Genomic DNA, 23,691 nt, shown 5'->3' on the forward strand with positions numbered 1-23,691 from the left:
TTTTTTTTTTTCTTTAACATATAATGTATTATTTGTTTCAGAGGTACAGGTCTGTGATTCATCAGTCTTCCACAATTCATAGGGCTCAACATAGCACATACCCTCCCCAATGTCTACCCAGCCACCCCATCCCTCCCACCCCCACCACTCCAGCAACTCTCTTTGTTTCCTGAGATTAGGAATTCCTCATATCAGTGAGATCATATGATACTTGTCTTTCTCTGATTGATTTATTTCACTTAGCATAATACCCTCTAGTTCCATATACTAACTTTTAAAAGTGTAGGGATGAAAAAAATGATTTGAAAGACATACCCCAAAATATTAAAAAATATCTCTGGATGGTGAGATCATGAGAGATTTTATTAATATCCTTACACTTTTAAATTTTTAAAATATTCCTCAATGAGTGTGCATATTAAAATAGATACACAAGAAACTCTAATAGGAGAAAGAAAACAAGTAAGTGATGGGAGTGCAGGAATATGGATGGCAGGAAATTAAGAAGCAGTATGGGGGTCCTAGGTATAAAAGATTATAATCTAAAGAATAAAAGCATCAGTAGAAGGGATTAGAATGATAATAAAAATATAGTTTTACTACTATCATAGTGTCTAGTTGTCTTTAGCTTTTTGGCAGATCATATCTCCAATTTTGTTACTGAGAAAGTCCACTGGCCAATGGAATGATTGAAGCATAATGATTTTACCTATCTGCCCAAAACTTAAGAAGAAACATGAAAATGAATCTTGTTGTAACTTTTCAAAAAATATGTGTGGATTGTTCTTAAACACACTAGTCTTAGTAATGTTTCACAACAGAACAAAAAATTATCAGTGAACTGTAAATGCACAACCTTGACTTATTAACAAAGTAATGCATTTTCTAAATACAAGACTTTTGTTTTTAAAATAAGAATCAGGTTAAATATTTGTGGAATTAATGAACCAAATTAATCTTTTTATATTGCTGTTGTTACCTTAAATTCTTCTCTCAGAAACAATTCAATAGATGATAAATAGATATAGATAGATAGATAGATAGATAGATAGATAGATAGATAGATAGATAGATAGATGATAGAGATATTGGCAAAACTGTACCACTTTTTAAGAAGTATTCTACAGTTTCCCCTGATGGATGCAGTATCTCTTCCTCTGAATTCCCAAAATATCAAATCAATATCTTAATCATGTAACTTCCACATTCTTTTTTGTAGTATAGATATTATACTTAGGCATTGTATTATAGTTCCCCAACTATTACTTCTGTGAGTTTATTATTTGTGTCCTACTCATTTTATATCCCTTAAGAGCAATCTTAAATTATTTTTAAGACTGGCATTATATAAATATAATAAATAAAAGTGTTCCCCAAAGTTCTGAGAATATTTTATGGACTCAATCAACATTTATTATTTAATAAAACATCTTGTGCATTTTTGAAACTGATCGTGGAAACTGCCCAGCTGGATTCCAAAACAACTTCTCATATGAGTGGCTGTCAATCTCTTATCTGTTCTCAATCTTTCTTTATGAATTCTGTGCTTTGTTTTCCTGTGCAGTTGGTTTCTGTCATCATCCCTCTGCACATTCAGAATGGAGTGGGGAGCCTTCATGGAGAGAGTCTCATTCTGAACATTCACCATGCTGATAAGTTCTATAGCAAAGACTATTTCTTCTTAGATTTTGTTGAGTTTTAGTTTTCTTTTTAATAATGATATAGTCAATCCATCAAAATAATGTTACACCAAATCTGACTTCATCTATATTTTTTCTTCCTAAAGTAGAAAACTCTCAAGCTGCTTAGTGAAGTGCTAAATGCTTTATATTGACAGACTACCGCTGTTCAGCAATCTATATTTGCAGCCTGCCAAAACGAAAGCCATAGTTGGATCTTCTTTGTTGTTCACAGTATTTTAAATTACAAATGATGTTGATTTTAATCATCTTTGCTCTATTCACTCACAAAGCTCGATGCTGCACAAATCAGCTCTCAGATTCAGTATAAAATACATTTTATTGGGTTTAGCGCTTGCATAGCAGTTTACACCTTCAAAATACTTTGTAAACATTAACTAGTCAATCCTCACCAAGAAAGAAAAAATGAAAAATATCGTGATGTACTGAGAGGTATGTGTAAAACAGGTCTTAGGAAAAGAATTGTCCTATAGATGAAATCTGAAGGCAAGATATTTATTTAACTGTTTTTTTTTTTTTTTTTTTTTAGCCAATGGAGTATATTCCAGGAAATAATTGTCAGTTCTTCAGTTCTTCACTTTTCATTGTGAAAGAGCACATAATTTGTGAACAGAATATGAATAGAGCATGTAATTTCAATTTTAGTGATCATATGAATTACAGAAGTCTTAATATTGTTAATGACCAATAGAATTTTATGCCACACGAGAAAGTCTTAACATACTAAATGCTGCTTTGCACACTATATCAAACAAATGTTTTGTGATAAGCCAGTAAGATTCAACTAGTCTCAGAGAACTGATATGAATAAGTTACTGCTTCTCCTGCCTGTTCTATAAGTTGCAGCAACTTCACTTGGTACAGACGCAGGTAAGATTAACTTGGTCTAAATATAAATGAGTCCCCAAGTTCACATTAAATGCATGAAATTATATAGCACAGGAGGAGTCAAACTAACATATTATTTAAAGAGTGCACTATAAATTTTGCTCCTGGTTTTCTAAGTAAGATATAGCTCTTGCCTTCATTGGATCTGCTTTTCTTCCATTACTCCTTTAAGATTCTCTCATTTTAACCTATGCTGTTGAAGGGAAACACTGTATATTCCTCTTGGAAAAAGATATACTTACTGTGATCATGAAGAAAACTAAATGAAGAGCCTAAAATGCTATTAATTCTATATGTTGTATTGGATATTAATTAAACTTCTTTAAACATGCCATAATTCAAAGGACAGCATTTGCCACCACTGCTTTTTATAAATTCAAAAACCAAAAACAGAAAGAAAAGGGTCATATCAAAAAGAAACTTCAAGGCCAAGAGTGGATAGATAATTTAATATCCATTTAAGATATGACCATAGCTCAGAAACTGAAAGTTATATGTGAAATATATGTTAAGAAAGGCCTGCACTATACGTTCAACAATTAAACAATCAAATGCAACATACTATAGCTACAATTAAAAGCTGTATGCTTAAAAGTTTCAATTTCAATTAGGAAAAAATGCAAATTGACTAATTTATTGAAATCATGCTTCCAAATTCTTTGAGGTTTTTCATCAAGGACAGACAAGTTAGGGACAAAAACTTGAAATAAAACTACTAAATATTTCAACTTAAAAACTGTAGATAAAACCAAAATGATCTCACAATCTTCAAGCTCCTTTCTCTTGTGTAAGAATCATAAGATTTACTTCAGATAAATTGATGGAAATATTATGCACATCCATCAGAGTTTATTGACATATCTAGGACAATCTTTAAAAATGCAAAGCAAACCTCTTAACCATATGGTAATGCCACAGAATTTTTACATTGGCTTCTACATTTAATTAAGACTTTCAATATTATTAGCAACATTTTAATCTTGCTTAGATATCACTGCAAAGACCTTGATTTCAAAGGTGGGGTCTTTGATCATGCACACATTCAGGAGACCGATGTTTCAACTATAAAAAAGTAGATCTAATAAACTTTAATATTAAAGTTCAAGAGAACAACAGTGGATTTCTGGAAACTAATGTGTTTCTATGAAATCATTATATGACTTCTAAAGGCAAATATTTTAGAATCCCCTTAAACAATATTTCATATCCACATCAATTCCTAAATCACTATTTTAATCCTTTCCTCCAGAAGGTCATTCCTTATCAGATGTCAGCTCCTTCCCATGTATTCTAGAAAGAGCTTAAATACGTCTGGTACTACATTTGGAAATAAGAAGAAAATAAATGACTACATAGGATGTGGTTCCTGTGGCCCCTAAAATGTACACAGATACAATATTCTTCCCCTATTCTCAAGGGCCTGAAATTCGACAATTTGCAATTTCTGGATTGGTATTTAATTAAGCAAATATTCTTGGAAAGAACAATACTTTAAGCTGTAAAATTCTAAAGCCACGAAAAAAACCCATTATTTTTCCTGACAGATTCTGCTAGTACCAGCCTAGTAGTTATCTGAGATACAGATAAAACGTGACCACTAACAAAGGCTGTTTACTCAAAGCCTGGCCATGTCTCACATAACTGGTTGTAGTTATGACAATTTCTATTTTATAGCTTCCACATACACTTTGATGAGAGATTGGCACTGACATAATAAAATGTGAAACAGCAGGGAAATATTATAAGCCAAAGAGGTAGCCTATTTTAACAACTTACTGTCAGGATAATTTTCCTCACATCAAAACTCAATCTTTCCATCAGCATCTATAAGTACATTGAAGGACAGTCTCAGTTGTTCTAGGGTTTGGCTGATTTTCTCTTTTTCTTATGGTCAGGACTTTATATTTTCACGGTGCTTTTCAACCACATTTACTAGTTTTTCCTCACAAATATGCCCAAAGTTTAATACTTTTTTCCACTCTTTTACAGATCCTGATATTGAAGCACAGAGATATTAAGAGGCATGTTCAAGGTTACACAGCACATTAAAAACCCAGCAGGGGATGGGCTACAGAGCACCTGAGTTTCCAGACTGCTGCTCAGCCAACTGATCCGTGGGGACTCTCACTGCACAATGAGTTATGCAAGAGAAAGAAACTTAAACTAGAAAATAAAATAATGAAAAAAAATGCAGTTTCTTTTTCCATAGATATAAATACCCCATGATGTAATGCTTGCCATCAAGCTTTTAGGTAAATTTACAGACTGAGAAATCTACTCCTATCCGTCCTCATGTTTCCTCACCCATTTACATCAGGATATAAAACATTAGGAAGCAGTTTCTTTATCTGATGGCTGAAATGAGCATGTTCTGTTGCCTCATCTCAAAGGGCCATAAACATGGAAATTTCCAGAGGAATGTCTGAGCTCCTCTGCTCAACTTCTCCTTTCCAGCACCGTCTTTCCCAATCGGCCCTTATGATAGAACTTGGGGAAAGAGGGAAAACATTAAAGACTTGGAATTTGAGTGTTGAAGATTAGAGCAATGAATTTGGAGATCAAAAGCTCTTGAACTTGCAACTAAACACTAATTTGGAATGGAAGCATACAGTCACTGGGGTATGAAGTATGATGAGGTAGTGAAATAGCAAAGATCTCAGTAACTCTCACATAAAGATGTATTGATACTTAAGAAATATAGTCTGAGAGGCTTCAGAAATCCAACGATCCCTCAGTCAATAAGCATTCTTTGAATGCCCTTAATGTGTCAAGATATGAGCTAGGTGATAGAAAAAGCCATGAAAAAGTACTATTCAGGAGCAATTACATAATTCTGTCTAGAATGATAGAATGACACTCCAGTGTCCAGAGTAACAGAAGAAATTATATTTCAAGATGAGACTTGAAAGATGAGTAAGAGCCAGATTGAAGAAGCCGGGAAGAAAAGCTTTCAAGCATGGGAAGCAGTACATACAAAAGACACTAAAGCAGGAAAGAGCATGAGACACTGGAGGAACTGAAAAAGTCAATAAAGCTGCAGAAGGAGACAAAGAGACATAGGTGAAGTTTGAGAGGTAGGCAGGGAATAGATCATACCAGGATTTGTCGGTAAAGGTAAATATTTTTCCCCACTTTATTCTAAATGCCATGAGAAGCCATAGAACGTTTTTAAGAGGGAAATAATATGATTGCATTTGCATTTTGAAAAGATCATTCAGGCTTCTGCATGTATTTACCTGTTATCCATTTTTCTCAGGTCCACTTGAAGATTTTTTTAGCTCTTATTATACACAAATTCTCTCTCATGAAGAAGATGCGGCTGTTGGAAGGGTCAAGTAATTGAATGATGTCAATTGCCTTGAGTTTCCATAAGTTACTATAAATTTAATCTCCAACTGAAATAAGCCAACTGGTATGCTTGTGAAACTCAAAATTATGTATCATTAGCTAAGCTGAATGAAAATAAATTAGACATGGAAGTAACAGATAGCCCATTTTAAAATGGTGTCTTTTTTCTTTCTTTCTTTTTTTAATGTAAACTCTATTCCTAATGTGGGGCTTGAACTCACAACCCTGAACGAGATGAAGAGTTGCATGTTCTATCAAATGAAGCAGCAGGGCACCAGTATAAAGAGGAAAATTTATTTGAATAGGTATTTTTGAAACACGGTTAAACAAAACCGAAAGTCTAGCAAAAGTACAGAAAAAAAAAAAAAAAAGACCCACTCTGAAACAGTTAAAAGGCTACACTCATAATAGGAAATTAAAATCTACATAATAAACCAGAGATAAAATTCAGAAATATGAAGCATAATTAGTATGCAATTGATAGTCAAACCCATTAAAATACTAAAACTAATAAGATGCTGCCTTAAATAATTTGTCATCAAAATTATACATTATTTTATACCATTCCTTCTTAGTTACAACACAGTAATCACTTACAACCTAGTAATCACATATTAAGTAGCATTAAATTTTAAATACAAGTAACTAATAACTCATCTGAACCAGCACATGTGACAGGTTTTTGTTGTTTTGTTTTTAATTTTTAGTTTCATTTAATTTTTCAACCTTTTAAATTAATACCAAATTTGTCAAGCCTAACAACCATGTTGCCAAAGAACCTCCTTTAGTCAGGGAAAGGAGGCCTTCTACTTAACAGGGCAGCCTTAATCTGCTAAATCTAATTTAACAAAAAAAATCTATTTATTAATCTCTGTTCCACTCAGTGATAGAAGCATAGTTCCAATCGATCTAGGCCTCCTCCTAACTATACCCAGGGTTGCGTTAGGTTTAAGGGTATTACATTCTTTTTTCTTTTCTTTTTTTAAGGATTTTATTTATTTATTTGACAGAGAGAGAGAGCACAAGCAGGGGGAGTGGCAGGCAGAGAGAGAAGCAGGCTCCCCACTGAGCAGGCAGCCCGGTGCAGGGCTCGATCCCAGGACCCTGGGATCATGACCTGAGCTGAAGGTGGACGCTTAACCAACTGAGCCACCCAGGCACCCCTAAGGGGATTACATTCTGCCAGGGGTGGCGTAGAACCATCTATGCAGGGACTTCACTGTACATAGCTCTATCAGGTGTACAAACATCACTACCTGTAGGGAAAATTAAACCACCCCTGTTCCCAATTACATGGTCTCTTCAGAAACCCCTTTTCACTCATTACTAATATAAGCTGGCCAGAGACAAATGAGTTCATTCTGTTATTTGGAAACTTCACGGGAGTGCATGAACTACTTTGCTCCCTATCTGTTTCTCCCTGACAAGACATACCTCACAGCCACTTCCCCTCTGTCCTGATGCTACCTGAACTTTGTACAGAAAGGGAAGGGCAGGTCATCTATGCCCTCAAATTGCCCTGAAACCTCAGTGCTCTACCCAAGCCCATTCCTGGCAAGCAATGGCTCTGAAAGCTTCTTGTTTGGGATCCACCCTATCTTTGTATCTACCCATTCACTTAATGTTTTGTGATACACATTATTTCTCTTCCAATTCTATTTTTCTTCTTGGAGTGTAGGATATAAAAATGAACCATGGGGCACCTGGGGGGCTCAGTCTGTTAAGCATCAGACTCTTGATTTTGGCTCAGGTCATGATCTCAGGGTCCTGAGATGGAGCCCTGCGTTGGTCTCCATGCTCAGCATGGAGTCTGCATGAGATTCTCTCTCTCCCTCTGCCTCTGCCCCTCCCCCTGCTTTCTCTCTCTCTTTCTCTCTCTCTCAAAATAAATACATAACATCTTAAAAAAAAAGAACCATAATTCTTGGCTCTTAATTTGAACTGGCAATTTGAATATCAGAACTCAAGAAGTAATGTGCTTTGTTTTCTTTACTTTCTGTGATCTCATCCCTTCTTGAAGCAAAAACACTAAATGCTTAGCTGTCTGAATGAAAAAAGTTTCATTAGGGCAAAGAAATTTAAAAGAATAGATAGCAATTCAAAAATCATATACCGTCACATCATTATTCTCCTCATCATTCCATATGGGTTTTATGTTTCTCCCATTCAGAAACATAAAATTTATTACCTATTCAAATTGATTAGTCCTTTTATTTTCTTTTTGGTGTCTAGCTCTGGAGTTTTTCATGGGATCAAAAATTTGGTTTACAGAAAACAGTGTGAAGTAAGATGGGGAATACTAAACTATGTCTTCCTTTTAATCCTTGAATATTAAAGAATAAAATGCACAACACACACAATAAAGGCCATACTAAGTAGACAGTGAATGTGAAGGTATTTGTGAATTATAATGTCTTATATAAATATTATATTATAATCTGAACTCCTAGAAGGAAGTCATCCTCAATCATCTAAAAGGCAATATCATCAGCTGAGAAGGGATAGAAAACATTTACCAGTTTGGAGAAAATCAAAAAAAAAATATATATATATATATATATAAAACACTACCTATTTGTTCCCATCATCAACAATGACTTCAAAATTGTTCTAAATATCTACTTCTGCAATTTAATGTATAAGAAAATGTTCTATTTTTCTCAGTATTCAGCATGTAATAAAAGCTATATGTTGTTTTTCTTTAGCTAGTGTTTCTCTCCCAACTCTCTCATAAAATATGTGGGTCCACGTTTTGTTTACCCTTTGTATCGACATTGTTATCCTGTGCACCAGTCATGTGGAATGTCATTCTAATTGTACTTTTCTAACATTTGAGAAAGTACAGGGCAACGATAGGGGAGCTGGAGCCCAGAGCCCTGAGCAAGCAGGGGTTTTCTCCTACATCTCCAACACTGCATCTGAACTGAGGACCTGACTCCTCCCTTGCTACTTTAGGCTTGAGCCGTTCTTGATTATACTGATAAAGTACAAAGCATTGGAAGCAGACACAGCAGGCCTTTGATGCCAACCCTATCCCTGCAAATCAAAACAAAGGAATAGCTTTATAAGTTCAATGTATCCTTAGCTTTCCATGGGTATCATTTATCTACCAATCCGTTGCTAATCCTCAATAAATGCAGGGAAACTGGGATGGCCTTAGCATAAATTCGCCTCTTTCACAAGACATAACTAGCAAAACCCATCAGGCAACTGTGGTTTTTGAAGTGGAAGTAGTCAAATTACATTGAAATACAAGAAAATGGCAACATATTTTTGATGAGATATATTTCATCAGCTTGATAAAAAGATTAATAGTATTATGAATCTAAGCTACATAAAATCTATCCATATTATGTAAGACTACATTTAAATTTCACCCCAACTCTTTGCTCTATACATTTTTTAGATTACTATATTTTTCATAATTTTTATTTAAAAAATGAAAACTCAACTTTCTTCTTCTTCCTCTTCTTCTCCTTCTTCTTCTTTCTTTTTAGGATATAAGACATCAAAACCTAACCCAAAGCTGTTATTGTTATGGAAGACCAGCAAACCCATCCTGCAACAAGGGATCTGACCCTCAAGGATTGTGTTAAACCACCTGAGTGAGTAGAGGATATTCTGTAAGCATCAAAATATGAGATTCTTTTGAAAGGTTATAAGGTATAAATAATAATAATCCTTTTCAGAAACACTAGAATTACGTTGGGACGACTTCCAGCTTTGGAAAAGATCATTACAATGCACTGTTGTGATACAACATAAGTCAGTATTTCTCATTGCATTTAAAACTTAATTTCATTTTTCATCATTAGAAATCAATAGTTCTTTCTGGAGAAAATTATGCTATTTGACACTCTTTTTTCCCTCACCTTATGGCATACACCCACATGTGTAGGGTTACTTAAACAAATGTTTACACCAAAATGTGCACAGAGTTAGCTTGTGATGAAAACAGTGAAAATATATTTTCAAGATATTTTAAAATTCCAGGCTAGCCTCAATTTATTCAGTAAAATATCAAAACCAGAAAAACTTTAAATCTTTCCATTTGCGCATTCTTATTCACACATGGAGAAAAAGAAAAACGCTACTCTAAACCTAATACATACGCAATGTTTGTTTCCTGATGCTAATGGTCGGTCATAACCAGGCACTGGGTTATGTTACTTAATGGGCTACATATCTGGCAATGCTGGTGTGTTGTCAGTGAGCTTTAGGAGTGACAGTAATTTTCTTTTCAGGATTAGTCCTATGATGCTTTCCTATAGGAATAGGTTCTATCAGCAGCAAATTATTCAAATCTAATTTAACAGACTCAATAATTCTCCTCAGTTTTATCTTGGGCATTCTGTATTCCTTTCCCTACACCTAGTGGCTATATAACAATTCAATTACCGAAGTTCTTCATCCAGAAAGTGCAGTTGATTTCCGGTAATTCTTACTCTGTTTGATTTCTTTTTTTCTCCTAGTTTAACACATGCCAGTTGGTGTTGACTGATTTAAAAATCTTGAAATAAGCCTGGCACTGTGTCACTATGTAGGTTAAGAAATGAAAAAAAAAATTAATAAAATACACACTAGAAATGGAAAATAAGATTAGTGGTGACATTTCTTGTCATGAGGGCATTTTTCGTCTATGCGCACAAAATAAAACAAGCCCAATGCAGCTGAAGTAAAGAGGAATGAGAGAGATGATATAAACTGAGAGATGAAAAGGCAGAGGGTGAGTGTAAAGATGCATGTTGAGAGCACAAAGAGTCAGCCGGTAAGAAAAAGCAGTTCCAAGAACCTCAGAAGGTAAAACCCCAATTAACAGATCGAGTGGGTAAGAATCAAGTTTCCAAATAAAAGAGCAATAGCATAAGAAACTTCAAAGAAGATTGAAAGTACAGTAAGGTGATAAAAGTACTCAAGTCTTTGGGATTATTAGGAATTTTAGGGAATTACAATAATGAGAACACTGTAAAGGAAAAGTCCTTACATATTCTTTCATAAAAGAAAATCACCTATTACAATCTGTCTGCATGGACATTAGAATTAGATTCTTGTTCTTCAAGAATAAGGTATGTCTTCTGGTCAGATGTAGGTTCATTTTTCCTCTGTTTCTCTAAGTAATCTTTCTCTGATAAAATATGCAAATATATATAAATATATACTTATACACAAATATAAACAGTGGAGCTCAAAATGCAAAGAGTCATTGAAAAGAGACTTAATATTGGGACTTCATGAAACATTAATAATCTGAAATAGGCTGGTAATTAAATTTGGAAATAAATTCCCATTTTATAGGTATATTAGTTATATCTATAAATAATAAATTAATTAGCAATCAGCAATTATCTGATTAAATTATCCAATACAAAAATAAATTTAAGTGAATCAGAAAGATATCTATTTGGGGAGGAGGACTGAGCAAACTCCCTTTGTGTCCATATTGATTAAATGAATCAGACAGTGAGTGTCTGTTTAATATTTGACAAGTGCCCAAAGACCCTCTTAAAGATGCCCTTTGGGAATCTGCAAGTTAGGTAAGAGAAATACATATAATTAACATTTTTGGAACTTGTCTACCCTGTTTTGTACTCTTGTGCTCCTTAAAGAGTCTTGATAGACTTCTTTAGAAAAAGCACTGTAGATTTAGATATATAATCATAAGATATAAGACCTAATAACTATTCAGCCCTTATTATGAGAAAGGTGCCTTGAATGTCCATATTTTGCAGATGCTGGAAGAAAGGGCTGGGAACTTACCTCACTCTTCTATCTCCTTTATGTTTAGATTTTGACTAGATTACATAAAGTACTTCTACATATCAGTAAGAAAAAAAAACTTGACAGAAAAATGGTCAAAAAAAAAAGGGATAGACAATTCCTAGGAAAAATATTTGAAAAGCTGATCTACACTCTCAATAGTCAACGAGATGGAAATTGAGGTAATAATGTAATAATTAGTAGAAAATAATTATAATTGATTTTATCTGGTTTGGCACTGGTAGAGACAAACGATCACTTACATGTTGTTAATAGAGAAAGGTACTGTAGCAAGATGTGTCAAACTCAAAAGTGAGAATGATGGTGAACCATTAATTCTTTTCCTAGGAACATATCTGTTAGAAATATTATGTATACAGACATATCACAAAAGAAGTTCACTGGAGCACAGTTTGTTAATAGCAAAAATATGAATAAATTGCTCAATAATGAGGGAATTCTAAATAAAATTATATCATATTGCTACTATGGAAAACTCTGAAGTAATTAAAAAGAACAAGATAAGTCATATGAAAAGAACTCTAAGACATTTTAAATGAAAGAAAAAAATCAAGTAGTAGTAAATAGATAAGGAAATTGCATTGTTACATTGTAGAAGGAACTAGAATTTGTTGCTGAAAGCTTAAAAGTAGCCTTGCCTGTTTTAATTCTATATACTTCAGGGTTTTAGAATAATTTATCAAGTGTTTCTGTATTACTCATATAATTAAAAAGTAATACAAATATAAAATACTTTATGGGTCCTATATTTCTCTCAAGGAGCTATGGGATTCAATTATACATCAAAAATTGTTTGAATTCTTATAACCTATTTTGTATATATGTTTAAAAATGGTTTGATAAAATTAAAAATTCTCCAAAAATATAATAAACTCCACTATATAGGAAAGAACAGCACATTTAGAACCATAAAACTTTGCACTTACTTTTCATATAAACTTTTACAAAAATCCCTTAAAATCTGAACTGTTTTCCCTATTCAAAATCATGTCTTTCCTGCTTGACTTCTCATCTCCATAATCATATCTACCCTAACTCAAATTTCAGAGCTACTGTCAAATACAAAGTAATTCTATAAAATTCACTTTGCAAACAGCACAGCATTCAGTACACTGATTGGGCAGATGCACATATTTAAGTTAAGCTGAGACTATTGGGGAAAAATACGTAACAACCAATGTTTTTTTGTTTTTAATGTAACTCACTATGCAGAACTATATTAGAATTCAAAAATAAAACTCAAGATTCAGCTACTTAATCTTTTATGTCTAAAAATATTAACATCAAAAAATTGTTATAAACTGAAAAAAAGTTATTGGAATTGTTTCAGAAGTCAATATTGAAGTTTCACTGCCTGCCTATAGTCAAAAAGGTTTTGTAAGACTAAAAGAAGAACATTCAAAAGTTTCTACTCTTGAAAGATACAGGGTTGGTTAGCAGCTTGATGTAATTATTGTATGAATGTTAAGCGACAAGGTAACTATAATAAACAGAAACTGTATTTTTGTGTTATTTTAGAGAAAAATCTATTAAAATCATTCCCAAAACTGAATAAATGTTTCAACTTTAAATTGCTTAGGTTAAAAATCATATATCAAATAATTAAGATAGTTGACAGAGATATGATAGATGCATACATGCAATCAAACAAATACATTATAAAGACGGAAGTTCATAATTACATTAAATTAAACAAAACATAAATCATTTGTTTCTCTAACATTTACCCAGTATTTTTTACAGAAAATAACTTGACTAATAAGCAAGTTCATGGCTTTAAAGTTAATGTGCACAAATAGTTCTGATGGTGGAATATGAAATGTTTACTTTAGGAAGTGACAGCTCACAAAAGAAAAGGAAAAGAGAAAGGGAAGACACAGTAAGAAAATGATTTAGATTGAAGGTTATAGCAGCTGTGCAAATAAAGAAAATGGTGCAATCAACAGTTCACATCCTTCTGATGGATCATTGAAAAAGCTCTGTGTAAATAGTTTTGACGTTCAAGCTCCTGTAGGAAAATAATACAGTAAAAAATTGCAAGCAAGAAGCCATAAAGTATGAAGAATCTCACAGTCACTTTTCCTCCAGTAGATACAGGCCACTGATCAGCTGATTTATATATTAAAAATATAACTCTCAGGATTAATGATTTTTAAAAATGACAAAGAATTGCAACCTTTGGTAGAAAGCTTAGTAAAGGTTGTATGGACAATATGTTCTCTCGGATCATGGGTACTATGCAAATGACAACACGATGGCCCAGACTTTAGCCTCAATGCTAAATCAAGTCTCCAAATGGAGAAATTTCTCTCACCTTAAGATTTTTTAATAAAATAAAGTAACAAAAGTTAATGGCCTGCCAGATGTTCACCACGGGGAGTTTGCTTCACGGAAATTGAAGAAGGAACTTAATTTTGAATTTATGGGAACATTGCCCCATTTTTCCTTGTTTGTCCCATGTTGCTTTTCAGCTTTGTTGACCAATGCCAGAAGCACCACAATGGGGCTCTTTCAGTGCTATTCATCTCTGCATTAGAACAAGATGTTTAACTTTCCCTTTATTTTTTTTCCGCACCAAGGTACAGCTAGAAGTAGTAATATTATTATCCTGAAACTGACAATTGCTCTGGCAATTTGTGATCAGCTCAACAGAAAGTGAATCAAATGAATCAATGAAAATATCTTAAAGCACAGTCACCTATTCAAGCCACAGCATTCTCTGAAACAAGGCACTTTATTTTTCAGCTTGTAGATTGAGAGCATTGTATGTGTATTGTTCACTTCTTAAGCATTTTTGAAAAGGAAATGAAATTGAAACATTGTACTTGGGTGGTCTCCAAGAGTATATAAAGATAATAGTGGAGGAATCAACTTTTTCAAAGTAGTCTTAGTTAAGGAATTATGGACCTATGTGTGGTTGCCTTTGGAGGGGGTTTGAAGCAAGAAGGAGAAAGGGAAAGGAAAAGAGGGGAGTTGAGAATGAAAGAAGAATAAAACCAATCAGCTATTCTTCCAATTATAGAACCATATTTATTAATTATTTAAGGAGTGTGTTTAACATCTATCTATTCTGCACAAATGCTATATTCAGTCCGTACTCTTTTCTTCACTGGCTCCCAATCTTTGAAGTACAAATAGAAATCCCTTAAGAACTCATTACAATTATGGACTTCCAGACCCCACCTGTAGAGAACTTACATTTTGGAAGGTATCTCAGGAGACTTCTTAAGATGGTGCATGACCTAATACTTGCAAAACACTGCTTTAGATTCTTACAACAAGAAAAATAATAAAATCTATGATAATTTTACCTAACAAATAAGTGAGTGGCTTTCTTTTTCCTGATATCAACAAAAATTAAACTAAAATTTTAAAAAATGAATATTGTAATAAGTATATTATAGTTAATTCAAAGAGCAAATAGAAGCTTAATAAGTATTGGTTGAATGTACAAGTCAACGAAAAAATGTGCCCACAGATTTAACCAACATGTGTTCTCTGGATACTTAAGTTTTCTAACGTGGAATATGAACCCTACTTAAAACTGATCGGCTTTCTTCACAATGTACAATTTAAAACGAGTTGCTGTGTTACCTTAAACCAAAGTAAGCAAAAGAAATGCATTAGCAGACAGTACATACAAAGTTGCTTATATTCTTTCCATTGGAAGATATTAGTCTAATGCATTCACCCTTGTTCATTGGTGGTGAAAGCACAAAACGCTCAGTATCCATCACTGAAATAAGACGGAGTGAAAAATACATGATTCACCTGATTTTCTTCCCTTTTAAGGGCAGTTTTAACAAAACTTCAATCATTTATATAATATCCTCATAATTCTGGCCAAATCCTTATGAGACATGTCATGTATCATGAAGAAAGAACACAGATATTTGTTACTGACACTACCTATTTGATTTCACACTAATTCCAGTTATCTCATGAAATCTCTGGTTTATTTCACTAGCTGTTATTTTACTACCCCACATTTAAACTAAAAATCTCAGCTATTAAAGTTAAAAAGTGTTGGGGCGCCTGGGTGGCTCAGTCGTTAAGCGTCTGCCTTCGGCTCAGGTCATGATCCCGGGGTCCTGGGATCGAGCCCCACATCGGGCTCCCTGCTTGGCGGGAAGCCTGCTTCTCCCTCTCCCACTCCCCCTGCTTGTATTCCCTCTCTCGCTGTGTCTCTCTCTGCAAATAAATAAATAAAATCTTTAAAAAAAAAAAAGTTAAAAAGCATTTGTTTTTCTCCTACCTAAAATTAGCTCATGTCCTAGCAGTGGTTAATTCCCTGCGTTTTGAGAACCCACGCTCAGAGTCCCGGTCTGAGAAGGACACAGCTCCTCACACCCACCTATGAATGAAGGACAACTCCAAATCTTTCCACATATAAGAAATCCTCAAAATGTTCAAAATACTTTAACCTTAAAGAGCCAAGCATTCATTACCTCTTCCCAATGATCTTTGACAAGGAGAATATGTTAACTGGTGATTTTAAACAACTTTGTTTACACACACACACACACACACACACACACACACACACACACTTCCAAAATTAAGCTTGTGTTGAAGGAGAGAAACCCAGGCAATCCCCAGGATCACTCTCCATACTTTATCAAGTTGATAAAGTATTTTGGTTTTCAGTCAAGATGGAAATATACAAATAAAATTTGTAATGAACAATATTTGAATTTTAGGTTTAGATATGATTTTACACAAACCTATCCCCACTTAGTGTATACTGAGAAATCCATATCCACTCCCAGAATGAGTACTCAGGAAGCCACACTTTCCTTGCAGTAACAAAGGCAACCAGATTATTAAATCACAATGACAATGTAGAGATGTATGGGGTAATGAAGGAAAAAACACAAAGTCGACACAGCAATGAACAGAAAAACAACTGTCCAACTTATGAGGTGCCCTAGGAAGGTGTTTTAAAATTCACAATATCAAACAGGTATCTTCTCTTACGAGCACCATATAATGCTAATAGCAGGTGTGAATTAATACAAGCAACCATAGGTGAACCACCAATCATGTGACAGGGTGTACTAAGTATTTTACACTCAATATCTTATTTCATCTTTGTAACCACATAGTATAGTAATACTCCCATTTTACAGACAATGAAGCTAACATTTACAGAAATTAAGTAAATACCAAGGCCTCCCAGCTAGTTAATAATGGAATCAGAAGACAAACAAATTTGACTGATCCTAATACTTGGAAGTCTTGGCCACTAAGTTCACATCACTTTGTGAGCAAGTCCTCCAGAAACATGGGCAGAGTATAAAGCTGCCTGTTCCAAACCTTACATCCTTTTGAAATTTTGAGTTTATCACTTAAATTCCTGTGAATGCTGCCTATACACAAAAACAACAGTAAATGTTTATTTTACTGCTAAAGCTTTATTTTACTGCTAGAACCTGTCCCCAAAAATTAGAGTAACATTTTCATACTTTCCATAAAGATAGTGACATTTATCCTCTGACTTTTTGTACCACCATGATACCTCTACAGTTTGAGAATGAAAACACATATTGTTAAAGAAAATAAAGTTTTAAAGACAAGAAATTTAAAAAGAGGAAAATAAAAGTGGAATATATTTAAAATCACAAATGAAATTAGTAAAATGCCTTACTAACTATGGTTTTACCAATCATGTTTTTGTTTTTCTGCAGAATAGTTACATATGAATAAAATTTATATATTTTTTATTTTTTTAAAGATTTTATTTATTTATTTGATAAAGAGAGACACAGTGAGAGAGGGAACACAAGCTGGGGGAGTGGGAGAGGGAGAAGCAGGCTTTCCATCGAGCAGGGAGCCTGATGCGTGGCTCGATCCCAGGACCCTGGGATCACGACCCGAGCCAAAGGCAGACGCTTAATGACTGAGACACCCAGGCGCCCCTATGAATAAAATTTTTAAATGGCACACATATATTTCCACAAAGAATAGTCCCAATCCCTTTAAGCAAAAGAGTCTACTGGAATTATTACTTTACCAGTTTTCTGAACCATTTAAATGAGTCTAGGGGATGCTTCAAGTATAAGGCATCTATTTAAAACCCATACTCTTTAATATGTGGAGAGAAGAGTAGAAATACATGTCCTTCAGGATCTTGGCAATTTGTGAACATGTGAAGCAGTTAAACAAGCACTTGGCTGAAACTTGCTAAAAATGCAAAGGAGAATGTAAGTGTGAGATACATTAACTTTCAAGTCAGTAAGGGGTGGTTTGAAAACTTTAAAATGAAATGCACATTGCATAATATAAAAATTCTAAAAGAATCTGACCTAGCACATTACACCACTTCAGCAATATTTCCTGAACAACTAACAGTGATCTCAGAGAAAAGTTACCTGTGTGTGTGTGTGTGTGTGTGTGAGTGTGTGTGTGTGTGTATGTGTGTGTGTGTGTGTTTAGTGTTGGTTTCAGTGAGATAGATAAATTTAAGAAAGATTTCTAACTCAATGATCTGGTTTATTTTGGAAGTGGATTTTTACTAAAATTTTTATTTACTGAAGTTAAATTTTTAAAAACACATTAAATGAAATTTCTCTGCATTCTCTTGGTGTAGTCAACTATAGTTTTGCCACATGCTATACTTCTCAGTAATGCCATACCTATGGTTGGCAATGCATGACTGTGCAAAAAATAAATGGCAGGATGACACAGCATGCTTAGCAGATGTGGAACATGGATTTGGGCCCAAGATTTTTAGAACATAATCGATTACATGACTCACAGCATCCAAGAGATAATAATAAACCATTGAAAGTCAGGACATTCTTTCTGAAACTTCCATACTTGGTTTCTCATCCAGTCTCAAAGTATCTGGAGTCATCATTGACATCTCCCTACTGCAGGTCACATATTTAATAATCAAGTCCCGTAGTCCACTGTCATGGATCTTTCAAATCAATTTCTTCCTTTCTATTCTCATTGCCACCACCATATTTCAGACTTGCATTACCACAACCTGTTCTGTCACAATACAGGCTTCACGCTAATCGATCCTGAAAATGCCATCAGGTCAATCTTCATAAAACGCAGTTCTGGACATGCCACTCACCTGCTCAAATATTTTCAACAGCTCCCCAATGGCTAGAGAATAAAGTCTATATTTCTTAGCTTAGAATTCAAAGTGTCCCCTATATTATAATTACGGGTGGATGTTTGGTTTCTTCTTAGGTGGTAGGACCACTTTTTACTTTTGTGCCTATTAAGTAACAGGCACAGAAATTTACATATAGAAGCATGTATTCATTCTTATAGATTCTATCACGGCTCACATATCTACCTTTCTCAACTCTATCTAATATTCAATTATCATAGGATTAAGCATTCTTATTTTTTAATTTCCTCCGGGCTATAATATTTACTGTTTCAGAAATTTTTCTACCATAGCTTTTCAGAATTAAGTATCAGAGGCAGTTTCTCAAAAGTCGCCATCACTCTTTATTCTATATTGTTGATATGAGACAAAGAAGAAACAATATTAGATTACTTACCTGTGGAGCATAAAGCTCTTGGAGTCAGAGATTGACCCTAATCTTTAGTCTTCCTCATCTTTCCATCTTTACTTCCTTCTCCAATTTCTCAGTAAACTTGTATCAACCCAACAAATGTGTTTGCTAATTTCTGAATGCCCTGCCACAGAGAAATTAGGTAAAAGAAAAAAAGGGTCAAGTGATATTTTTAAAGGCCATATTTGTCTGAACTAATTATTTTATTTTGCTGTGAGTTAGACTCTATGGCTGCATTAACAGTCCACTTATTCAGGAGTAGTTTATCAACGCTGCCTCTCTCCACCCAGAGAATGATTACAGGTGAATCTCCACATGGCTAATTTAGTTGGGAGCTCACTTATCAGACCACTTCTGTTCAATTCAGAACTAAAAATACTTTGGGGGCCCCATAAATGTTAAATAGCACAAAGAATAATAATAACTAACCTCTTCTTAGTACATGTGTTCCTGAGTACACACACTTAAAATTTTCCCAATTATAATTCAAGAACATTTCAGTTCCCTTTATTCAGGACCATTATTCAGGCTCTTCTGGAAATGTTTTATTCAGGTTGCACATCTCTCCTCCGCAGTCTCTGATTTAGAATTCAGCTCTCTGATAATGAGTCTGAAAGAGAAAAACACCATTTTTTAAAATAATGCTATAGGCATACATTGTCTTAATCTGGAAAAAAATGAAACCCTAAAATATTTTTCTAAACTGTTAAAGTGCCTGAGCTTTGAAAACCGAGGGGAAAAAAGCAAATTACAATACAATTCAACTGTATTTTTTAAATATCCATGATCACATCTGCAACATTACAACATAATCATATGAGTAACATGAAAAAAATGGTCTGAAAGCAGTTTAGTGGTGTTCTCCAGGCAAATGGGCAACCTGACTAGACATGCATTCTGGGTATAAGCAAAAAATAGAAAATACCTTTGTTTTTTGTGATGGTGACGGTTGCTGTTATTGTTGTTGCTGTTGATAATAAAGAAAAAGGCCCTATCTCAATAGGACATCTGTGCTCAACCCTTTCCCTGGGCTGTAGTTTATTCTCCTGTTCGTACCTAAGGACAGTTGGGGCAGCCTCTTAAGCACTGTAATGAGATCTGAGCAAAAACCCTTTCAAAATAAATCAGTCCAGCTCATCCCCAGCTCAGAGAGTTGGGGCAACTCATAGTGAGACTTCCCTGTTTTTCACTGTGGAACAGGCTGCTTTGCTTCGGCTCTTTCATAAACTCAAGTCTAACACATACCTACTTGGCCATTCTTGGAAAAACAGAAATAAAAATAGCCAGTCCTGGAGCATCTGAGTACTCTAAGTTCAGAGTGCTTTGAGGGTCCAGCCGAGGCAACGGGGACCTCACAGCTGAACGACTGCTTGCTAATGGCAGAATGGAAGGACTCAATGGCCACAGAAGCAAGGTCAGACAAGTGTCTCGGTGAGGAAATGTGCCCACCCCACAATGACTTGCCCAGGAAATAAGGATGCATTTAGAACCACCTTCTTTTTAAATGACCACCATGACAAGAGCTGTTAAGTATTAAACAGGTGTGTGCTATCCGTGATTGCAATTTGGATCTCCCAACTTAGTGGTGTCAGTAGAACTAATGACTGAGACAGATAAAGTGGCATACTCCCTGCATGGATTAAGATTCTGTATGAAAGCCAAAATAAGGTGCTGCACACCTGCCACGTTTGAGAAAACATAGTCATAATTCCTAAGATGCTTATCTAAATTTTCTGGTCTTAAATTCTCAAATGGATCAGCTCTGAAAGATTTCAGATATTTGGAAGTTAGAGAAAATCACAAAAACTTCTGCGGGCATATATCAGTTCCAAATCTCTTACTCAGGAGAGCTTCAAAATCACATTTGCTCTGATTCCTGCATGTGTGATCTGATAAGATCAGTGACATATATTAATTGCCGTAAAATGACAGGAAACAATGACCCAGAATGAATAAAACAATGGTTTAAAAATATCCCTCATTCCAATGCTCTATACTTGAATTAGTTAAATTTAAGAATATATACATAAACTCTTATTTTGTAAGTGAAATAAAAACTTGCCAAATATTTTGAACTTTCCCCTTAGAACTTTAAGCTACCTTATAAACATTATCTTTTTCCCTTTTCTTTCTTTATAGGAGTAAGACTGTATTCGAACTTTTTTCTGACATCTCAGCTCAGTAATTCAAAAAAATCATCTGCTCTTTTCAAGGTGTTTTGCTCTGCATTATACAGTGTAAAGTGACAAATAAGACATTAGTCCATATCATCAAAAAACATATTCTATGAGTGAAAATTACATGTTTAGAAAACAGAAATATAATATGTAAAGAGTTAAATGCCACAAGAGGGATACAAAATAATTAGAGGAATGAAAAAAATTTAAATTAAAAATTATATGTTCAAAAATTGAAGATTTTATTATTAAGACATTTTGGACAAATAAAAGAATTTTAACAGAAATGAAAGGTAAGGTCTTTTCAGAAAAAGAAAATATTTGAAGCGATGTTAAAATAGACATAATAGAATGAAGTTATCTTTGTAGATAAGTTAGGGGCTCAGGTTGCCTGAAACAAAGGGTACATGAAGAGAAAGTAGTTGATTAAAATGCAAAGGACAATGGGAGTAAGATCACAGAAGCCTTTAGCAATATTAATCAGTATGAAATGTGTTCCATAAGCTGTGGAGAATTATTCACATGAATTTTTCACTAATTCATTTTATTATTTTATTTGGCAAGTAACACGTAACAATATGACATTAGAAAAAATAATATTACATGATATCTCACCACAGTTAACCTTTCAATGTACACCATTTTAAAACACTTAGAAACATGAGACTATACTGAACATAATGTTAAATTACCTGCTTTTTAAATAATATACGTACATATATATAATATAAAATGAAAGTCCTTGCATAACACACTTTTCCTATCTTTCTTTTAAATAACTGCATAAAAGGGGTGCCCGGGTGGCTCAGTCATTAAGCATCTGCCTTTGGTTCAGGTCATGGTCCCAGGGTCCTGGGATCGAGCCCCGCATCGGGCTCCCTGCTCAGCGGAGAGCCTGCTTCTCCCTCTCCCACTCCCCCTGCTTGTGTTCCCTCTCTCACTGTGTCTCTCTCTGTCAACTAAATAAACAAAATCTTAAAAATAAATAAATAAATAACTGCATAAAAGTTTATTTGTTGAATGTATCCTAATTTATATAACCATTTCTATATTTTTACACATTAAATTGCTTTTTAAAAAATGATTTTATTTATTGATTTATTTATTTAGAGAGAGAGAGCACGTGAACAGGGGGAGGGACAGAGGAAGAGGGACAGAGAATCTCAAGCAGACTCCCCACTGAGCACGGAGCCTGACATGGGGCTCGATCTCATGACCCCAAGATCATGACCTGAGTCAAAATTAAGAGTCAGATGCTTAAAACTGACTGAGCCACACAGCCACCCACATTAAATTGCTTTTTCTCATTATTACAAACAAGTACAACAAAAATAAGTACTTATTAAGTACCTACCATGTGTCAGACACTGTTCTAGATAATTTTCATAGAACAGAATAAAATAGACTAATTCCAGGCTCCCATGGAACTTAACATTTTGGATATACAATAATATCTTTGTACGTGCATCTTTATCATTGATTTACTTTTATCTTTACAATAAATTCTGTATGCAAACTTTCAATGCCAATAGAATTGAATGTTCTTAAGGGTATCAATGCATACCCCACAAGATGTGTATAAGAGTATATTTCTGCCCATACCTCTGATAACATATGGCATTACCAAATTATTTGTCTTTTGTCAAAAAGGATGTAAATTACATATCATTTTTTATAATGTATTTTTTTTCTTTTTAAAGACTTTATGCATTTTAGAGAGAGAGAGAGTGCGCAAGCAAGTGGGGGGAGGGGCAAAGAGGGAGGGCGAGAGATCTGAAGCAGACTCCGCATGCTCAGCATGGAGTCCAACACAGGGCTCAATCCCACCACCATGAGATCATGACCTAAGCCGAAACCAAGAGTCTGTCGCTTAACCAACTAAACCACCCAGGCACCCCTATAATGCATCTTTTCATGTTGCTACTGATTTTCAACATTTTCATTTTACTGGTTATTCTTTTGCATGTATGAAATGCCTATTTAACACTTTAGCATAAAGATTTTCATTTTTTTTCCATTTTTATTTCCTATTTATTTGTGAAATTTCATTATAAATTAAGAAAATTCTTTGTTAGGGGCATCTGGATGGCTCAGTCTGTTAAGCATCTGCCTTTGGCTGAGGTCATGATCCCAGGGTCCTGGGATCGAGCCCCATATCATGCTCTCTGCTCGGCAGGAGCCTGCTTCTCCCTCTCCCTGCTTGTACTCTCTCTCTCTCTCTGTCAAATAAATAAATAAAATCTTTTAAAAAAATAAAATTCT

General features: G+C 34.5%; 1 long non-coding RNA gene across 1 annotated transcript in view; it reads right to left on the bottom strand.

The window, feature by feature from the left end:
* LOC118540106 (uncharacterized) overlaps nt 1-23,691 on the bottom strand; it is a 1,202,880-nt gene that overhangs the window by 900,384 nt on the left and 278,805 nt on the right. The window contains exons 5-6 of the long non-coding RNA XR_013445322.1: nt 19,682-19,862; nt 19,238-19,376 (exon numbers count right to left, since the gene is read on the bottom strand). This is a non-coding gene — a long non-coding RNA (uncharacterized LOC118540106). The remainder of the gene's footprint in view (nt 1-19,237; nt 19,377-19,681; nt 19,863-23,691) is intronic.

The sequence above is a fragment of the Halichoerus grypus genome, chromosome 2, assembly GCF_964656455.1.
Source record: "Halichoerus grypus chromosome 2, mHalGry1.hap1.1, whole genome shotgun sequence".
Lineage (NCBI taxonomy): Eukaryota > Metazoa > Chordata > Mammalia > Carnivora > Phocidae > Halichoerus > Halichoerus grypus.